General features: G+C 46.8%; 1 protein-coding gene across 6 annotated transcripts in view; it reads left to right on the forward strand.

The window, feature by feature from the left end:
- LOC118397633 (rho family-interacting cell polarization regulator 2-like) overlaps positions 1-17,251 on the forward strand; it is a 162,433-nt gene that overhangs the window by 63,950 nt on the left and 81,232 nt on the right. Inside the window, exon 1 of one of the 6 annotated variants that reach the window (XM_052469679.1) lies at positions 15,076-15,315. The exons of the other annotated variants lie outside the window; for them this stretch is intronic. The gene's annotated coding sequence lies outside the window, so the exon portion shown is untranslated. Of the gene's footprint in view, positions 1-15,075; positions 15,316-17,251 lie in introns of those variants that run through there. 6 annotated transcript variants of the gene reach the window in all.

Raw genomic sequence — 17,251 nt, forward strand, 5'->3', positions numbered from 1 at the left:
GTGAAGGGTTTATGAAGTGGGCAGGTGAAGGGTTTATGAAGTGGGCAGGTGAAGGGTTTATAAAGTGGGCAGGTGAAGGGTTTATAATGTGGGCAGGTGAAGGGTTTATGAAGTGGGCAGGTGAAGGGTTTATGAAGTGGGCAGGTGAAGGGTTTATAAAGTGGGCAGGTGAAGGGTTTATAAAGTGGGCAGGTGAAGGGTTTATAAAGTGGGCAGGTGAAGGGTTTATAAAGTGGGCAGGTGAAGGGTTTATAAAGTGGGCAGGTGAAGGGTTTATGAAGTGGGCAGGTGAAGGGTTTATGAAGTGGGCAGGTGAAGGGTTTATGAAGTGGGCAGGTGAAGGGTTTATAAAGTGGGCAGGTGAAGGGTTTATAAAGTGGGCAGGTGAAGGGTTTATGAAGTGGGAAGGTGAAGGGTTTATAAAGTGGGCAGGTGAAGGGTTTATAAAGTGGGCAGGTGAAGGGTTTATAAAGTGGGAAGGTGAAGGGTTTATGAAGTCGGTAGGGTTTATAATCTATGGAATTGTAAGTCACAATATTGGGTTCACGGAGATATTAGAAATGTTGCCTAGATACGGTTTCAATGACACAAAACGTCATGACATTTTATGACATTTGTTATGTCATTTGTTTCTGAGAATGACGTTGGTATGAGAGGGAGAGAGATAGTGTCCCTACTATGATGGGTAGAACGTTCTGTGATGGGTGGATCCTATTGCAAGTAGGTTCCTTTCCTTCCAGCCCACAATAAAGCTGGTTCTTGGAGGCTGGGCTTAGGCCTACCTGCAGCAGTCAAAGCCCTGTCATTAACCATGCTACAGGGCATGACAGCCCTATAATCTGCCCACATCTGAGGCTGAGCAGCACTACCTGTCTCACTGCTACCCACCCACCAGTAAAAAAAACAAAAACATTCACAGAACAGCCATATGGTTGAGTGAACTTTCAAAGCCATTTTGAAGGCCGTAAGTGCGAGCCCCCCACCATCCACATCAGTGGAGGTTCCTCAGAGGAGCAAAGGGAGGACCATCCTCCTCAGTGAATTTCATAAAATAAAAATTGTAAAAGTAATCAGTTTTAGATACAACTTTACCAAATATATTCACGTCACCAAATAATTTATTAAAACGCACTGTTTGGCAATGCAGGTCTACAGTAGTCTCAACAGCACTCTGTAGGGTAGCACCATTTATTTTATTTTACCTTTATTTAACTAGGCAAGTCAGTTAAGAACAAATTCACATTTTCAATGACGGCCTAGGAACAGTGGATTAACTGCCTAGGAACAGTGGGTTAACTGCCTGTTCAGGGGCAGAACGACAGATTTGTACCTTGTCAGCTCGGGGGTTTGAACTTGCAACCTTCCGGTTACTAGTCGAAAGCTCTAAACACTAGGCTACCCTGCCGCCCCATGATGTAGCCGGAGGACAGCTAGCTTCCGTCCTCCTCTTGGTACATTGACTTCAATACAAAACCTAGGAGGCTCTTGGTTCTCTCCCCCTTCCATAGACTTACACAGTAATTATGACAACTTCCGGAGGACGTCCTCCAACCTATCAGAGCTCTTGCAGCATGAGCTGACATTTTGTTCACCCAATCAAGTATCAGAGAATGAATCTAGTACTGAAAGCATAAGCTAGAGCTAGCTAGCACTGCAGTGCATAAAATGTGGTGAGTAGTTGACTCAAAGAGAGAGAAAGACAAAAGTTGAACAGTTTTGAATGAATTAATTTATTCAAAAAGGAAGGAGAAGCAAGAGAGAGAGAATGTCATTTTTTACACTTTCAGTTTCACTTACTTAGCTAGCAAATGCAGCTGGCTAGTTTAGTTATTCAAACACCTGGCGCAAACAGAGGGATGCTATGTTAGCTAGCTGGCTATGACTATCCAACACAAAACTGGAACTCTTCCAAGTCAAGGTAAGCTTTTGGTTTTATTCATTTATTGCCACCGGGGCCCACCGGTGTAACTGCTTACTGACTATCCACTGTAACGTTACTGCATGATTGTAGCGGTTTTACTAACACATTAGTTATTTTAGCTATGTTGATTATGATGTTACTTTAGCTAATATGGGGACAATGATGCAGGTTGTGTGTAGCGGTTATGACATGGTTTGGCCTGGAATTTTTAGTTGTTGTCACATACAGCTGATGTGTTGTTCAAATGAAGGGCAAAGGTGAGAGGAGGAGAGTGCATAGAGGCTAGAAGGAATACAACGTGGCTGTTATGAAAGCAAACTGTGTTTATGCTGAGCGGGGGTTCGTTCTGTTGATTCTGTTTAAAAACATTTCTTAAACGGAAGCAAACAGGGATAAAAGTACCCTAATTTGTCCAATAGAAACTCTTGTTTGCAACTGTTGGACTAATGATTACACCCTAGATCAGCTAGATGCAGGCAAGAGTGTGCAATTTATTAAATGTGTCACTGTCTGTCCATGTGTCACTATCTGTCATCTCAAATTTTTCGCTCGACCTGTGTGCATCTGAGTTGTAAATTTTCATTTATAGGCTAGGTTGTAGCAACTTCATGATGGGTATAGGGAACATTTGAGTATCATATAGTAGCCTAAACCTATTTATTTAACCAGATAGGCCAGTTGAGAACAAGTTCTCATATACAACTGCGACCTGGGCAAGATAAAGCAAAGCAGTGAGACAAAAACAACAACACAGAGTTAGTTACACATGGAATAAACAAACATACAGTCAATAACACAATAGAAACGTTTGTATACAGTGTGTGCAAAATGAAGAAAGGAGGTAAGGCAATAAATAGGCCAATAGTGATTCATTACACTTAAGCAATTTACACTGGAGTAATACAGAGGATGTGCAAGTTGAAAATATTTGTGTGCAAAAGAGCAGAAAAACTAAAACAAATATGGGGATGAGGTAGGTAGTTGGTTGGATGGGCTATTTACAGATGGGCTGTGTTCAGCTGCAGCGATCGGTAAGCTGCTCTGACAGCTGACGCTTAATGTTAGTGAGGGCGATATAAGTCTCCAGCTTCAGTAATGTTTGCCATTCGTTCCAGTCATTGGCAGCAGGGAACTGGAAGGAAAGGCAGCCAAAGGAGGTGTTGACTTTGGGGATGACCAGTGAAATATACCTGCTGGAGCGAGTGCTACGGGTGGATGTTGCTATGATGACCAGTGAGCTGAGATAAGGTGGAGCTTTACCTAGCAAAGACTTATAGATGACCTTGAGCCAGTGGGTTTGGCGACTAATATGTAGCGAGGACCAGCCAACGAGAGCATACAGGTTGCAGTGGTGGGTAGTATATGGGACTTTGGTGACAAAACGGATGGCACTGTGATAGACTGCATCCAATTTGCTGAGTAGTGTTGGAGGCTATTTTGTAAATGACATCGCCAAAGTCAAGGATCGGTAGGATGGTCAGTTTTACGAGGGTATGTTTGGCAGAATGAGTGAAGGAGGCTTTGTTGTGAAATAGGAAGCCAATTCTAGATTTAACTTTGGATTGGAGCCGCTTACTTCCGGCGCCGACAGAGATGGCCGCCTCGCTTCGCGTTCCTAGGAAACTATGCAGTTTTTTGTTTTTTTACGTGTTATTTCTTACATTAGTACCCCAGGTCATCTTAGGTTTCATTACATACAGTGGAGAAGAACTACTGAATATAAGATCAGCGTCAACTCACCATCAGTACGACCAAGAATATGTTTTTCGCGACGCGGATCCTGTGTTCTGCCTTTCAAACAGGACAACGGAATGGATCCCATGCAGCGACCCAAAAAAAACGACTCAGAAAAAGAGGGAAACGAGGCGGTCTTCTGGTCAGACTCCGGAGACGGGCACACCGTGCACCACTCCCTAGCCTTCTTCTTGCCAATGTCCAGTCTCTTGACAACAAGGTTGATGAAATCCGAGCAAGGGTAGCATTCCAGAGGGACATCAGAGACTGTAACGTTCTTTGCTTCACGGAAACATGGCTCACTGGAGAGATGCTATCCGAGGCGGTGCAGCCAACGGGTTTCTCAACGCATCGCGCCGACAGAAACAAACATCTTTCTGGTAAGAAGAGGGGCGGGGGCGTATGCCTTATGGCTAACGAGACATGGTGTGATGAAAGAAACATACAGGAACTCAAATCCTTCTGTTCACCTGATTTAGAATTCCTCACAATCAAATGTAGACCGCATTATCTACCAAGAGAATTCTCTTCGATTATAATCACAGCCGTATATATCCCCCCCCAAGCAGACACATTGATGGCTCTGAACGAACTTTATTTAACTCTTTGGAAACTGGAAACCATTTATCCGGAGGCTGCATTCATTGTAGCTGGGGATTTTAACAAGGCTAATCTGAAAACAAGACTCCCTAAATTTTATCAGCATATCGATTGTGCAACCAGGGGTGGAAAAACCTTGGATCATTGTTACTCTAACTTCCGCGACGCATATAAGGCCCTGCCCCGCCCCCCTTTCGAAAAAGCTGACCACGACTCCATTTTGTTGATCCCTGCCTACAGACAGAAACTAAAACAAGAGGCTCCCACGCTAAGGTCTGTCCAACGCTGGTCCGACCAAGCTGACTCCACACTCCAAGACTGCTTCCATCACGTGGACTGAGATATGTTTCGTATTGCGTCAGATAACAATATTGACGAATACGCTGATTCGGTGTGCGAGTTCATTAGAACGTGCGTTGAAGATGTCGTTACCATAGCAACGATTAAAACATTCCCTAACCAGAAACCGTGGATTGATGGCAGCATTTGCGTGAAACTGAAAGCGCGAACCACTGCTTTTAATCAGGGCAAGGTGTCTGGTAACATGACCGAATACAAACAGTGCAGCTATTCCCTCCGCAAGGCTATCAAACAAGCTAAGCGTCAGTACAGAGACAAAGTAGAATCTCAATTCAACGGCTCAGACACAAGAGGCATGTGGCAGGATCCACAGTCAATCACGGACTACAAGAAGAAATCCAGCCCAGTCACGGACCAGGATGTCTTGCTCCCAGGACAATACAGTGCCACTGACACGGCCTCTCTCCTTCACTGCAGCCGAGGTGAGTAAGACATTTAAACGTGTTAACCCTCGCAAGGCTGCAGGCCCAGACGGCATCCCCAGCCGCGCCCTCAGAGCATGCGCAGACCAGCTGGCCGGTGTGTTTGCGGACATATTCAATCAATCCCTATACCAGTCTGCTGTTCCCACATGCTTCAAGAGGGCCACCATTGTTCCTGTTCCCAAGAAAGCTAAGGTAACTGAGCTAAATGACTACCGCCCCGTAGCACTCACTTCCGTCATCATGAAGTGCTTTGAGAGACGAGTCAAGGACCATATCACCTCCACCCTACCTGAGACCCTAGACCCACTCCAATTTGCTTACCGCCCAAATAGGTCCACAGACGATGCAATCTCAACCACACTGCACACTGCCCTAACCCATCTGGACAAGAGGAATACCTATGTGAGAATGCTGTTCATCGACTACAGCTTGGCATTCAACACCATAGTACCCTCCAAGCTCGTCATCAAGCTTGAGACCCTGGGTCTCGACCCCGCCCCCGGCATACACATCACCGACAAACTGAATTGGTCCACTCACACAGACAGCATCGTGAAGAAGGCGCAGCAGCGCCTCTTCAACCTCAGGAGGCTGAATAAATTTGGCTTGTCACCAAAAGCACTCACAAACTTCTACAGATGCACAATCGAGAGCATCCTGGCGGGCTGTATCACCACCTGGTACAGCAACTGCTCCGCCCTCAACCGTAAGGCTCTCCAGAGGGTAGTGAGGTCTGCACAACGCATCACCGGGGGCAAACTACCTGCCCTCCAGGACACCCGATGTTACAGGAAGGCCATAAAGATCATCAAGGACATCAACCACCCGAGCCACTGCCTGTTCACCAACGCTATCATCCAGAAGGCGAGGTCAGTACAGGTGCATCAAAGCTGGGACCGAGAGACTGAAAAACAGCTTCTATCTCAAGGCCATCAGACTGTTAAACAGCCACCACTAACATTGAGTGGCTGCTGCCAACACACTGACACGGACACTGACTCAACTCCAGCCACTTTAATAATGGGAATTGATGGGAAATTATGTAAATATATCACTAGCCACTTTAAACAATGCTACCTTATATAATGTTACTTACCCTACATTATTCATCTCATATGCATACGTATATACTGTACTCTATATCATCGACTGCATCCTTATGTAATACATGTATCACTAGCCACTTTAACTATGCCACTTTGTTTACATACTCATCTCATATGTATATACTGTACTCGATACCATCTACTGTATCTTGCCTATGCTGATCTGTACCATCACTCATTCATATATCCTTATGTACATATTCTTTATCCCCTTACACTGTGTATAAGACAGTAGTTTTGGAATTGTTAGTTAGATTACTTGTTGGTTATTACTGCATTGTCGGAACTAGAAGCACAAGCATTTCGCTACACTCGCATTAACATCTGCTAACCATGTGTATGTGACAAATAACATTTGATTTGATTTGGCTTAATGTGAGTCTGGAGGGAGAGTCTACAGTCTAGCCAGATACCTAGGTATTTATAGTTGTCCACATATTCTAAGTCAGAGTAGTGATGCTAGTTGGGTGAGCGGGTGCGGGCAGCGATCGGTTGAAGAGCATGCATTTTGTTTTACTAGCATTTAAGAGCAGTTGGTGGCAAAGGAAGGAGTGTTGAATGACGTTGAAGCTCGTTTGGAGGTTTGTTAACACAGTGTCCAGAGATGAGCCAGATGTATACAGAATGGTGTAATCTGCGTAGAGGTGGATCAAAGAATCACCAGCAGCAAGAGAGCCATCATTGATGTATACAGAGAAAAGAGTCGGCCCGAGAATTGAACCCTGTGGCACCCCCATAGAGACTGCCAGAGGTCCGAACAACAGGCCCTTCGATTTGACACACTGAACTCTATCTGAGCGAACCAGGCGAGGCAGTCATTAGAGAAACCAAGGCTGTTGAGTCTACCAATAAGATTATTTTGATTGGCAGAGTCGAAAGCCCTGGCCAGGTTGATGAAGATGGCTGCACAGTACTGTCTTTTATCGATGGCGGTTATGATATTGTTTAGGACCTTGAGCATGGCTGAGGTGCACCCGTGACCAGCTCGGAATCCAGATTGCGTAGCGGAGAAGGTACGGTGGAATTCCAAATGGTCGGTAATCTGTTTGTTCACTTGGCTTTCGAAGACTTTAGAAAGGCAGGGCAGGATGGATATAGGTCTGTAACAGTTTGGGTCTAGAGTGTCTCCCTTTTTGAAGAGGGGCATGACCGTGGATTCAGAACATTTCAGAACATCAGCTGTCTGGATTTGGGTGAAGGAGAAAAGGGGGGCTTGGGCCAGTTGCTGCGGGGGGTGCAGAGCTGTTGGCCGGGGTTGGGTTAGCCAGCTGGAAAGCATGCCCAGCCATAGAGAAATGCTTCTTGAAATTCTTGATTATCGTGGATTTAGCAGTGGTGTCAGTGTTTCCTAGTCTCAGTGTAGTGGGCAGCTGGGAGGAGGTGCTCTTATTCTCCATGGACTTTACAGTGTTTCAAAACTTTTTGGAATTAGTTCTGTAGGATGCAAATTTCTGTTTGAAAAAGCTAGCCTTTGCTTTCCTAACTGACTGTGTCACGCCCTGGCCATAGAGAGGCTTTTTATTCTCTATTTTGGTTAGGCCAGGGTGTGACTAGGGTGGCCATTCTATGTCTTGGCCTGGTATGGTTCTCAATCAGGGACAGCTGTCTATCGTTGTCTCTGAGAACCATACTTAGGTACCCTTTTCCCCCACCTGTTTTGTGGGAAGTTAACTTTGTGGTTCTTCAGGGCACATGGCCCAAAGCTTCACGTTTGGTTTTTTGTTCTTCGTTTTGTCGGCGTCATTTTTAAATAAAGTTCAAATGTATGCTTACCATGCTGCACCTTCGTCCAGTCCTTCAGACAGCCATGACAGACTGTGTGTATTGGTTCCTGACTTCCCTGAAAAGTTGCATATTGCGGGGACAATTCAATGCTATTGCAGTGTGCCACAGTGTGTTTTTGTGCTGGTCAAGGGCAGTCAAGTCTGGAGTGAACCAAGGGCTATATCCGCTCTTAGTTAAACTTTTTTTGCTTATTTAAGATGGTGAGGAAAGCACTTTTAAAGAACAACCAGGCATCATCTACTGACGGGATGAGGTCAATATCCTTCCAGGATACCCGGGCCAGGTTGATTAGAAAGGCCTGCTCGCATAAGTGTTTTAGAGAGCGTTTGACAGTGATGAGGGGTGGTCGTTTGACCGGGGACCCATAATGGAGGCAGGCAATGAGGCAGTGATCGCTGAGATCCTGGTTGAAAACAGAAGAGGTGTATTTAGAGGGAAAGTTGGTCAGGATGATATCTATATGGGTGCCCATGTTTACGGATTTGGGGTTGTACCTGGTAGGTTCCTTGATAATTTGTGTGAGATTGAGGGCATCTAGTTTAGATTGTAGGACGGCCGGGATGTTAAGCATATCCCAATTTAGGTCACCTAGTAGTATGAACTCTGACAATAGATGGTTGGCAATCAATTCACATATGGTGTCCAGGGCACAGCTGGGAGCTGAGGGGGGTCTATAACAAGCAACAACAGTGAGGGACCTATTTCTGGAGAGATGGATCTTTAAAAGTAGAAGCTTGAACTGTTTGGGCATAGACCTGGATAGTATGACAGAACTATACAGTAGATTGCAATTCCTCCCCCTTTAGCAGTTCTGTCTGGACGGGAAAGGTTGTAATTGGGGATGGAAATTTCAGATCTTCTTCCTAAGCCAGGATTCAGACACGACTAGGATATCTGGGTTGGCGGAGTGTGCTAAAGCAGTGAATAAAGCAAACTTAGGGAGGATGCTTCTGATGTTAACATGCATGAACCCAAGGCTTTTACAGTTGCAGAAGTCAACAAATGAGAGCGCCTGGGGATCGGGAGTGATACTGGGGGCTGCAGGGGTTAACCTCTACATCACCAGAGGAACAGAGGAGGAGTAGGTTGAGGGTACAGCAGGCATCAGCTGTGTAGCCGAGTGATCACAGGGTGATCACATACAGTACACTTCAGTCTATACAGTTAAAGTGGTTCAGTGTTTGGAGGACTCATGGAGGCATTCTCTCAAACATACAATGAACCAGGCTATTTCCAGGGTGGTAACGAGCCCTGAGACATGGCTGTACATGGCCTCCATTACTATGGTGTCTAGTAGGATGTACAACATCACTATGGTGTCTAGTAGGATGTACAACATCACTATGGTGTCTAGTAGGATGTAAAACATTACTGTGGTGTCCAGTAGGATGTAAAACATTACTATGGTGTCTAGTAGGATGTAAAACATCACTATGGTGTCGAGTAGGATGTACAACATCACTATGGTGTCTAGTATGATGTAAAACATTACGATGGTGTCTAATAGGATGTAAAACATCACTATGGTGTCTAGTAGGATGTAAAACATCACTATGGTGTCTAGTAGGATGTACAACATTACTATGGTGTCTAGTAGGATGTAAACAGGTAACCAGAGAACAGACACCACTGACCCCTCCCAGTTCCACTGACGCCTCCCTCTCTAACCCTCCCAGTTCCACTGACCCCTCCCTCTCTAACCCTCCCTGTTCCACTGACCCCTCCCTTCTTAACCCTCCCAGTTCCACTGACCCCTCCCTCTCTAACCCTCCCTGTTCCACTGACCCCTCCCTCCTTAACCCTCCCTGTTACACTGACCCCTCCCTCTCTAACCCTCCCAGTTCCACTGACCCCTCCCTTTCTAACCCGTCCAGTTTTTCTGACCCCTCCCTCTCTAACCCTCCCAGTTCCACTGACCCCTCCCTCTCTAACCCTCTCAGTTCCACTGACCCCTCCCTCTCTAACCCTCCCAGTTCTACTGACCCCTACCTCTCTAACCCTCCCTGTTACACTGACCCCTCCCTCTCTAACCCTCTCTGTTACACTGACCCCTCCCGCTCTAACCCTCTCTGTTACACTGACCCCTCCCTCTCTAACCCTCCCTTGTCCACTGACCCCTCCCTCTCTAACCCCCCAGTTCCACTGACCCCTCCCTCTCTAACCCTCCCTGTTCCACTGACCCCTCCCACCCTAACCCTCCCTGTTCCACTGACCCCTCCCTCCTTAACCCTCCCTGTTACACTGACCCCTCCCTCTCTAACCCTCCCAGTTCCACTGACCCCTCCCTCTCTAACCCGTCCAGTTTTTCTGACCCCTCCCTCTCTAACCCTCCCAGTTCCACTGACCCCTCCCTCTCTAACCCTCTCAGTTCCACTGACCCCTCCCTCTCTAACCCTCCCAGTTCTACTGACCCCTACCTCTCTAACCCTCCCAGTTCTACTGACCCCTCCCTCTCTAACCCTCTCTGTTACACTGACCCCTCCCTCTCTAACCCTCTCTGTTACACTGACCCCTCCCTCTCTAACCCTCCCTTGTCCACTGACCCCTCCCTCTCTAACCCCCAGTTCCACTGACCCCTCCCTCTCTAACCCTCCCTGTTCCACTGACCCCTCCCACCCTAACCCTCCCTGTTCCACTGACCCCTCCCTCCTTAACCCTCCCTGTTACACTGACCCCTCCCTCTCTAACCCTCCCAGTTCTACTGACCCCTCCCTCTCTAACCCGCCCAGTTTTTCTGACCCCTCCCTCTCTAACCCTCCCAATTTCCACTGACCCCTCCCTCTCTAACCCTCCCAGTTCCACTGACCCCTCCCTCTCTAACCCTCCCTGTTCTACTGACCCCTCCCTTTCTAACCCTCCCTGTTCTACTGACCCCTCCCACCCTAACACTCCCTGTTCCACTGACCCCTCCCACCCTAACCCTTCCTGTTTTACTGACCCCTCCCTCTCTAACCCTCCCTGTCTCACTGACCCCTCCCTCTCTAACCCTCCCAGTTTTACTGACCCCCTCCCTCTCTAACCCTCCCTGTTCCACTGACCCCTCCCACCCTAACCCCCTGTTCCACTGACCCCTCCCACCGTAACCCTCCCTGTTCCACTGACCCCTCCCACCCTAACCCTCCCTGTTCCACTGACCCCTCCCACCTGAACCCTCCCTGTTCCACTCTCACCCTCAGATGTCACTGCCCTTGATCTCTTGCCCCCCTTCGCCCTATCCCCCTGTCATATGGCATGTCCAAGTGGCTCTCTCCATGTAAGTGGTCACAAGTGCTCCGGGGGCGAAGGATTGAAAGAGGGGTGTGTGTGAGGGGTGTCGGCTGAGATGTCTGAGAGAGGTGGTCCCATTCAGACCCGTAACATTACGTCCTGTTGTGTGAATTAATCTTCTATTGGTCAATGACACAAACTGATCTGGGACCCATCCAGGCTCTAATCCTTCTACCCATGGCTCGCTACACAAACCGATCTGGAACCAGTCAAGGATCTAATCCTTCTACCAATACACAAACTGATCTGGAATCAGTCCAGCCGCTAATCCTTCTATCCATGGCTTAGCAGCTCTTTTAAGTGATCCTACCAGGGAGCTGGGTCTGTTTGTTGGCTCTCCAGTAAATATAGCTGCTGGTCGGGGGCTGTTGATGACAGCTAGCCGTAATTACAGGATGAGCTGTACGCCAGCTGAGAGGAGAGGAGAGGAGAGGGGAGAGAGGAAGGAGAGGGGAGGGGAGGGGAGAGGATAGAGGAGAGGAGAGAGAGAAAAGGAGGGGAGAGGGGAGAGGATAGAGGAGAGGATAGAGGAGAGGATAGAGGAGAGGATAGAGGAGAGGATAGAGGAGAGGAGAGGAGAGAGGAGAGGAGAGGATAGAGGAGAGGAGAGAGGAGAGGAGAGGAGAGGAGAGAGAGGAGAGGAGAGGAGAGGAGAGGATGTTACTGTGTAGGTGTCTGTGCCCTGTAGCCGCAGGCTGAAACACACTGCCTGCCTGAGTGAGAAACCACAGAGGTTTACACAATACAGTGTTCATGAACAGAACAGTAGCTTGACAGATTTACGTCAGCATAACCTCTGAACAGTATTCACCTCCCAGCAGCGACATTACTAATATATATGTTTTTCTGGCTTTTTCAGAAATTGGGATGATACCAACTGCTTTTGGTGTGTGTTGTGTGTTGTGTGTGTTGTATGTTGTGTGTGTATTTGCTTGTTAACCTTCTCATCCCTTATTCTACACCTTGATCACACAGAACAGAGCTGAACGGTGACACTTGGAATACTGCGTTGCTGTACTGTACCAGGACAATGCTGGTAGTTGCCACAATGAATTCATGCTCAAAAGTTGCTTAGTCTAAATCAAGTTTCATCTTTGAGATCATGATCATGGTATAGAAATGAAAAAAAATTATAATATTGACACTTAATTGTTCATACCTGCTGTATAATGTGCACAATAAACTTTGATTTAGATAAAACAATACACTTTGATTTAGATAAAACAATACACTTTGATTTAGATAAAACAATACACGTTGATTTAGATAAAACAATACACTTTGATTTAGATAAAACAATACACGTTGATTTAGATAAAACAATACACTTTGATTTAGATAAAACAATACACTTTGATTTAGATAAAACAATACACTTTGATTTGATAAAACAGCCCCAAATTTCATTACAGTAACCCTTGACGACATTAATAATTTTTTACATTTTATTTTTTAATATTGAATATTAAAATATACAATCAAGTTGCAGTGAAGCTGCTCAACCATCTGAGACTCCCCCCACATTCCCCACCCCGAGAAATATTTAATTCAATAATTCAATTCCCCACCCCCAAGCCCCTGTCCCCCGACGCGCAAACAACCAACTAAATGAACAAAAGAGAGAAAAGGAAAAGAGAAAACAACAATGGCAACAAAAATCACAACATCAAGGTCAACTGAATATGTTTGAGTGCATGTCTGGCACTATTTACATGTGTGTGTGTCCGTGTATGTGCACGTGTGTGCATTTGAATAGGAGTGTGTGTATTTGCATGTGTGTGCATTTGAATAGGAGTGTGTGTATTTGCATGTGTGTGCATTTGAATAGGAGTGTGTGTATTTGCATGTGTGTGCATTTGAATAGGAGTGTGTGTATTTGCATGTGTGTGCATTTGAATAGGAGTGTGTGTATTTGCATGTGTGTGCATTTGAATAGGAGTGTGTGTATTTGCATGTGTGTGCATTTGAATAGGGGTGTGTGTATTTGCATGTGTGTGCATTTGAATAGGAGTGTGTGTATATGCATGTGTGTGCATTTGAATAGGAGTGTATGTATATGCATGTGTGTGCATTTGAATAGGAGTGTGTGTATTTGCATGTGTGTGCATTTGAATAGGAGTGTGTGTATATGCATGTGTACAAACACATGCAATAAGTTACTTCCCACTGGACACACTTGTCGAATCAACGTTGTTTCCATGTCATTTCAATGAAATGATGTTGAACCAATGTGGAAAAGACATTGAATTGACGTCTGTGCCCAGTGGGTTCATTACGAAGTTCCTTCCTCTGTATTAAAATTCGACTGATTGATTTGATCAGACAGCCCATTTTCCACCCCATCCCTCACTCTATCCATCATCCATCCCTCCCTCCCTCCCTCCATCATTCCTCCATCCCTCCATCATTCCTCCATCCCGCCATCATCCCTCCATCATTCTTCCATCCCACCATCCCTCCATCATTCCTCCATCCTGCCATCATCCGTCCATCCCTCCATCATTCTTCCATCCCACCATCCCTCCATCATCCATCCATCCCTCCCTCCATCATTCCTCCATCCCTCCATCATCCATCCATCCCTCCACCATTCCTCCATCCCACCATCCCTCCATCATCCATCCATCCCTCCATCATTCCTCCATCCCACCATCCCTCCATCATTCATCCCTCCATCCCTCCATCCATCCCTCCATCATCCATCCATCCATCCCTCCATCATCCATCCCTCCATCCTTCCATCCATCCATCCATCCATCCATCCATCCATCCATCCCTCCATCCTTCCATCCCTCCATCCATCCCTCCATCCACCCCTCCATCCTTCCATCCCTCCATCATCCATCCCTACATCCCTCCATCATACATCCCTCTATCCCTCCATCCCTCCATCATCCATCCCTCCCTCCATCATCCATCCCTCCATCATCCATCCATCCATCCCTCCATCCATCCCTCCATCATCCATCCATCCATCCATCCCTCCATCCATCCCTCCATCATCCATCCATCCATCCCTCCATCCCTCCATCATCCCTCCCTCCAAGTAGGACGGGGTGGAACAGGAACCATGTCTCTTATGAGGGAAAATCAAGTTGTCCTCGCTGGATTATAACAACCATGGCAGGCCACTCATCATAGTAAAAGCCAGTTAGTTAAAGTGGAAATCTATTTTCATGTTGGTGCGGCGCTGTACTGTGGAGCTGTACCCTATTAGGCATACATGCAGTTAAGGTAGCTACAGATTAAACTGTTTGTCCTGTCCCTGGTTCCATTTCATTTGTTTGCCTAATGCCATTTCTGTAAACACTCTTGAGGAAAAATTGATTTGAGATGCCCGGGGCCAATTGGACATGGCCCTGCCCCTGATCTTGACTTCTGTTCTGAAAATAATATTTGTTGTCCTTGAGGAGGATTGTTGCTCAAAGTAAATATACTATCTATGCAATGTAATGGTTTATGCATTATATTAATATGATTATTGATCCATACAGAAAGATTAAGCTTTTGCCAATAAAATCCTCCAGTCTTCATAACGTGTAGGGGACTGTGTAGCCAAATGTATAAATAGACTGCTACCCCTTTACAGGCTCAGCAGCGGCTTAATCATAGCCTATCTGGAGGGGCAGTGGAAATGAAGAGATCGTCCATACCGTGACAGCTGTGTAAACACAGTGGGTTTACTTTACCCCAGTCCGTCGCCCTGGTCCGCATGCACTAACAGCAATGACCGAATAGTGCCGAACTGCCGATGTCTTTGCAGGGACGCCAACTCGTCGCCTGTTGTGTTGTGAGGTCAAATGAGCGGCCCCGCCTACCGTTACAACTCTGCTTGTTCATTGGTCCAACGCTGCTCAGGGCAAGCGCTACAAACCCAAACTGGAACGTACACATGAATTTGGTAGGAGCGGGGGTTTGTAGGCTGTTTTATCAAGGGAAAAGATAAACGTTCAGAAGAGGGAAGGAATTGACCGAATCGAACAGTTGAATTCATTGTTTTATTGATCAAGTGGACCGAAGGTTCACGTTGGAAAGCGGGGCTTCTCCTTTATAAACGGATGGAGCGGCGCAGTTAGCAGACAATACATATGATTTAGTTGAGATAAGTTTTTCAGAGGTGAGTTGCTAGATTTTCTCTCTTGTCTTGCATTTAGACTAAATAAGAACTTTTCTTATATTGCTTGAGCAAGATGCGAGCTCGATGAGTAGATAATTGTGCGTCTTTATACAAGAGTAACTGAGTAGAGATTCGTAAATTAGAAGGGCTTTAGTAGGGCAATGGGTCAGTAAACTATAACCATATACACTTACGAAATAGACAACTAAACACGTGTGATTATTGCCTTAACAATACATAAAACAGATGCATTTTATTCAACTACAAAACTATTTTGCAATTGTGGATGTCAACATCAGATCCCATATAATTGGTTAGCTATGACGAGATACCGCCTCCTATATCGTGAGGATAAACTGATCATCGACCGATCACAATCATACTTGACAGTTTCTCTTGAGGTCTCGGTGTCGGTGAACATGTTTCTTCGTGACTTTGTTGACCACTTTCCTTTGCTTCTGACCACAGCGGTCGCTTCATCATGATCCGTTGTGATGTTAATGCCATAACTCTTCAGAGCTGCGCTGTGGTTGGGATTTGGGTTTAGGAAATTGGGGGTTAAATGGTAAATGTCAGTCTTGTGATTGTAGGTTTGGGAGAATAACTGCACTTGTGTGTGGGAGTTTGGTTCACATAGTGTTTGTTGTAGACAGGGGAGAAGTCCACTCACCATAACTCTCATGGACAGAGAGTGAACTGGGTCAGCAAGCAGGGATTTCGCGAAATTCCCCTGCAGGTTTAGGAGAGGTCAGGGGGCATTATGCTATTGTCAATTTCAAATGCAGTTACTGGGTTTAGTTTACTACCTATACCTGTTGTAAGGCCAGAGATCACAGCCCATTCATAATTTAATATGGTTTCTGGAAGGATTCAGTATCTTACTCTTTGCATTCTCTCACAACATTCCTCTTCAAGGAATACCTAGGATAGGGTAAGTAAGGGTAGGTAATCCTTCTCCCCCCAACAAGATTTAGATGCAAGTGGCTGTTCCACTGGTTGTCATAAGGTGTATGCACCAATTTGTAAGTCGCTCTGGATAAGAGCGTCTGCTAAATGACTTAAATGTAAATGTAAATAAGCATGATAGAATAGAATTGACAATGAAAAGCAGTATCACTTAATAACACAGGTTACTTCATCCCCTCTTATTGCCTGTCCTGATATGCTACTGAAGTGTAAATGTCATTTTCTCATTAATGCATTACAAACAGCATCCTATAGCCCACTGCTATGCCCTCCACTCCACTCCCCTCCACTCCCCTCCCCTCCACTCCCCTCCCCTCCACCCCCCCCCCACTCCTCTCCCCTCCACTCCACTCCACTCCCCTCCACCCCCCACTCCTCTCCCCTCCACTCCCCTCCCCTCCACTCCCCCCACTCCTCTCCCCTCCCCTCCACTCCCCCCACTCCTCTCCCCTCCCCTCCCTCCCCCACTCCACTCCCCTCCACTCCACTCCACTCCCCTCCACCCCCTCCACTCCCCTCCCTCCACTCCCCTCCCCTCCCTCCACTCCCCTCCCCTCCCTCCCCCCCACTCCACTCCCCTCCACTCCACTCCCCTCCCCTCCACTCCCCTCCACTCCCCTCCACTCCACTCCCCTCCCCTCCACTCCACTCCCCTCCACTCCACTCCCCTCCTCCCCTCCACTCCCCTCCACTCCCCTCCACTCCCCTCCCCTCCACCCCTCCCCTCCACTCCCCTCCACTCCCCTCCCCTCCACTCCCTCTCCCCCCCTCCCCTCCCCTCCCCTCCACTCCACTCCCTCCCTCCCCTCCACCCCTCCCTCCCCTCCCCTCCACTCCACTCCACTCCACTCCACTCCCCTCCACTCCACTCCCCTCCACTCCAGCAGCATGTTTTGTTTTCAGAAAAGGTCACTTCAAGAGTAAAATGTTTCTCTGTAGAAAACGCCTTGCTTTGATATGGTTTAACTGA

Source organism: Oncorhynchus keta, chromosome 19, assembly GCF_023373465.1.
Source record: "Oncorhynchus keta strain PuntledgeMale-10-30-2019 chromosome 19, Oket_V2, whole genome shotgun sequence".
NCBI classification, from domain to species: domain Eukaryota; kingdom Metazoa; phylum Chordata; class Actinopteri; order Salmoniformes; family Salmonidae; genus Oncorhynchus; species Oncorhynchus keta.